This window comes from Bos indicus x Bos taurus, chromosome 7 (assembly GCF_003369695.1).
Source record: "Bos indicus x Bos taurus breed Angus x Brahman F1 hybrid chromosome 7, Bos_hybrid_MaternalHap_v2.0, whole genome shotgun sequence".
NCBI classification, from domain to species: domain Eukaryota; kingdom Metazoa; phylum Chordata; class Mammalia; order Artiodactyla; family Bovidae; genus Bos; species Bos indicus x Bos taurus.
Genome location: NC_040082.1, coordinates 8,929,263 through 8,933,995, shown reverse-complemented (window position 1 = coordinate 8,933,995; position 4,733 = coordinate 8,929,263).

Below are 4,733 nucleotides of genomic sequence, written 5' to 3'. Positions count from 1 at the left end.
GATTTCAACATCCCTCTTTTAACAGTTGATAGAACATTTAAATACAAAGGAGAAAAAAGAAAAAAGCAGGAAAACAAACAAACAAACAAACCTGAATTTGAAGCACAATCTCCCGGTCTGAGATATTAAAAAACAGTCCACACAGCATTTCTTTACACCAAAATCAACTAGTCCATCTTCATTCTAAATGCATCTTTTACCCCCAAATCATTCAGTAACATCACAGGTGGTCATTTGAAAAATATTGGCTCACTGAGTTATGCAAATCTTTCAAATGTTGACTTCATAGACCCTCCAAAAGGGGGCACGAGACCCCCAGGATTCTAGGGACTACATTTTTGATAGTTATTGCTCTGTAAGAACAAATCTTTTGCTTCTTTAGTTCAACTAGAATTTCCCAGTTAGTTGGACAGTAACTACCACACAGTAGGTACTCCATAAATATTTGTTGGATAAAGAATGAATGGATGGATGAATGAATTATCCCTGCAGACATTTGGTTGAAATTTCTTTACCACTCTATCTTTGAGAATAAAATGTACCTGCAGTTTAAGTATTCATTTCCTATCTCCAAACTGATGAGCTCTAAATCATGCATGTTTTAACACTCCCAATAAAAACAGTAGAGAAGACTTTTAAGATTTAAGTTATCAAGCTAAATAATGGATTAATTGCAATTTACAAACCTCTGATAAAAACACTTACTGGACATTTAATAGCTAACAACTATCTGAGACCATATTAAGATAATGTATTTTGTCCTCCTTTTAAAATATTTTTTGCATGAAAAGTATGTGTATCTATCACACAGTCAATTATCTCCCACAGCATGAGACCATTCCCAACATACGCACAGGAGAGTAATAACAGAGTATTTGGTTTGTTTTAAAGCAATAGGTACACTAGAATATTCTACCTTATCGAAATACCTTTAATGTCCCAGTGTTAATGTCTTTAAGACTGTGAACTAGCAAGAGTGTGTGAATGCTCCAGTATATTGTACTGATTCAATGACTCAGAATGTTAAATGCATTGGATAATCTTTCTTTTTATTTTGTTTTCCTCCCAAATGTAGGGGGATGGGGAAGCTATGGGGATTGTTTCTTTTCTTAGCCTGAGCACCCCTGTGGAGAGGATCCAAGCGTGAAGTTTCCTTTGAAGTGAATGGAATCTCCCCACTCAGATGAGTTCTGAGGATACACAGAGGAGAACAAGAAACTGGCCGAATGAAAACAGACACTAGCATTTAAATGAGGCTAGGCTTAAAAGAAAATGTATGCGTCAAAAAAATGCCCAGATTTGAAAATTAAGACGCAATTTTTCAGCAATCCTAGGTCAAACCATCTTGTAGGTCTTTCTTAAGTCTAACACAAAGGAAACAACAGTAGCAAATATTCAAAAAAACATAATGATTAGGTTAGCAATAGGGAAACATATCGAAACAGCACAGATGCCAAGTATATAATACTGTGGATATAATAGAAGTCTGGCAACATCCATGGATTGTATGTGCCCTATATCCTGATTTTCAGTATGTCTTTAATACCAGCAGGTTGGTAAAGTAAAAAACAGAATAAAAATAACCATTACAAAATAATATTCCAGATAAGAAGTCAAGCATAAGTCTTGCTGATGTGAGTAAATCCAATGCAGGAAATATAATCTTCTTTGAATGTAAAATGTATCTGCCATCTATAAAACCAAAATAGAAATCAGAATCAGAGTCATTTCCACAGTATCCATCATCTGTCAATCCAGAGTTAGTGTCTTTGAATAATACCACTGTTCAAGACTCTGTTCAGCTGAGGTTAAGTCATGGTTTCTGATTTTGACATTTATACCTAAAAAGACAGCTAACTATGCAAGGCAATATATGCTGAGCACCAAAAATTCTTTGAGAGAAAATGATCACGGCCTGGAGAGGCTTCCTAGACAGTTCTTATGTGGTGGAGAGTGCTTAGCTGGGCAGGGTGGAATGTTGAGGTCCTCTGTTTAGAGGGAGATGCCTAAGCAGAGCCTTAGATATAAGCCAGAAGAATTAGCTTAGAAGATAGCGTTGCAGCAAGGGGGACCCCTTCCAGGGCCCAAAACTGGGCTCTTGTCTAACACTCGGGAATGAATTGTCTGAGGAGACACATGTGCTGAGAAAGCAAGAGATTTTATTGGGAAAGGGCACCCGGGCGGAGAGCAGGAAGGTAAGGGAACCCAGGAGAACTGCTCTGCCACGTAGCTTGCAGTCTCAGGTTTTATGGTGACAGGATTAGTTTCCGGGTTGTCTTTGGCCAAACATTCTGACTCAGCATCCTTCCTGGTGGTGCCTGCCTTGTTCAGCCAAGATGGACGCCAGAGAGAAGGACTCTGGGAGGTGGTTGGACACTTGGTGTCTCCTTTTGACCTTTCCCAAATTCTTCCAGTTGGGGATGGCTTATTAGTTCCATGTTCCTTAGCAGGACCTCCTGTCGTAAAACAACTCATGCACATGGTTACCATGGTGCCTGGCCAGGGTGGGCGGTTTCAGTCAGTGTGCTTCCCCTAACAACAGGAAGAAGACCAATTGGGATGAGAGCACATGGTCCTGTTAGGGCCTGCTGACAGAGGAAGATGGAAAGGAGGGCTGAGACCAGAATACAGAGGGCTCCCTGCCAGGTCTCTCAGTCAAAGAGCCATAGACTCACACAGTAAAGGGAACAGTTGTGACGATCAGGTCCAACTTACCACATCACCCTGGGTTCCTTCTTTAAGACTCCATGACAGAAGACCACCTAGCTTCTGCTTAAAGAATGATGCATAACTGATGGGCATATTGTTCTGAAAACAAGATCCTTACTTTGTTTAGGTCCTTGGTTTTTCTCTTTGTATATGTCATGAATTCGTATAATATGAACCCCCAAATTGTGTTAAAGGTGCTTTAACCATTAAAACACAATTTGGGGGTTCATATTATACAAATTAGCGATGCCACACTTCAGGGAATGCAGATGGAAATCGCCAGGGAACATATCACAGAAAAGCAGGCATTAAAGAGAAAACCACAAGCCTAAAATCGCTTGTGCCAAAAACCCACGATACCAAATCCAGATTGAATACCTGACCTAATGGCAGTTTCAACCTTCCCTGGAACTATACTCTTAAACCACCAGTCTAGAATTTTCTGGCCAGCATCAGTGAGATAATCATGTGAGCCTCTGCCCCTCAGAGGCAGAAGAGGTAATCTTCTTGACAGAACTCGCCTTTTCATCCAGAGACGGGTGAGCAGGCTGGAAACAATTCATTCTTTTCTTTTGCTAATGACATCACTGCCCCACCCTCCTTCCATAAAAACCTTCCATTTTGTGTAACTCCTCAGAGTGCCTTTGATTTATTAATAGTGCCTTTGATTTATTAATAGATTTATTCCATGTTGCCAACTCAGGCAACATGGAATAAAGTCAATGGATCGTCAAATTGCATCAGCTGGGTTTTGAAGAACGGGCAGTATTTAGGAGGCAGAGAGGAAAGGGATGGATTCTGGGCAGGGAGTTTCAGTGGCAAAAGTGAAAAAGAACATGCACTAAAGGGGAAAAAACCACAAAGATCAGTCTATTCAGCACAAAGAATTTTCACTGAGAAGTCAAAGGAACTTTGGAAAGATGTCAAGAGTTTGGACTTGTTGATGTAAACATGAAGTTCTGTAGTAAAATCAGCATCTAGGTGTGAGGACAATATGCTGAAAGTAGTATTTTAGGTGAACCAGACTAATGGTAGATTGATTTAGAGCAAAACTGAAGGCAGAAATATCAGTTAAACGTCTTTAAAGAATGTGAAAGTGAAGTCGCTCAGTCGTGTCCAACTCTCTGTGACCCCATGGACTGTAGCCTGCCAGGCTCCTCCATCCATGGAATTTTCCAGGCAAGAATTTTGGAGTGGTAGCCATTCTTTTCTCCAGGGGATCTTCCCAACCCAGGGATCAAGTCCAGATTTCCCACTTTGCAGGCAGATTCATTACCATCTGAGCCACCAGGGAAACCCCAAGAACACCGGCTGCTGCTGCTGCTGCTAAGTTGCTTCAGTCGTGTCCGACTCTGTGTGACCCCATAGACGGCAGCCCACCAGGCTCCCCCATCCCTGGGATTCTCCAGGCAAGAACACTGGAATAGGTTGCCATCCCCTTCTCCAATGCATGAAAGGAAAAGTGAAAGTGAAATCGCTCAGTCGTGTCTGACTCTGTGTGACCCCATAGACGGCAGCCCACCAGGCTCCCCTGTCCCTGGGATCCTCCAGGCAAGAACACTGGAGTGGGTAGCCATTCCCTTCTCCAGGGAATCTTCCCAATCCAGGGATTGAACCCAGGACTTCCACATTGAAGGCAAATTCTTTACCTTCTGAGCCACCAGGGAAGCCCCTTAAGACTCTTAGAAAAGTAATAAGAATGAATTAGTGCAACCACTTTGGAAAAAATGTACAGCAGCACAGGAACAGCAATTCTGCTTCTTGGTGTAGTCCCTAAAGAAACTCTTCATATATGCGTTAGAAAACCTGGATGTGAATGTGTGCTGCCATATTATTCGTATCAGTAAAATCTTGGCAATCACTCATACCTTAAGAGTTGAATCAAGGCATTGTAACATATTAAGACAAAGCAATGCAAATGAGCGAACTACAGTTCCATCAGTGGCTCAGGGGTAGAGAATCTGCCTGCCAATGCAGGAGCTGCAGGTTTGATCCCTGGGTCAGGAAGATCCCCTGGAGGAGGG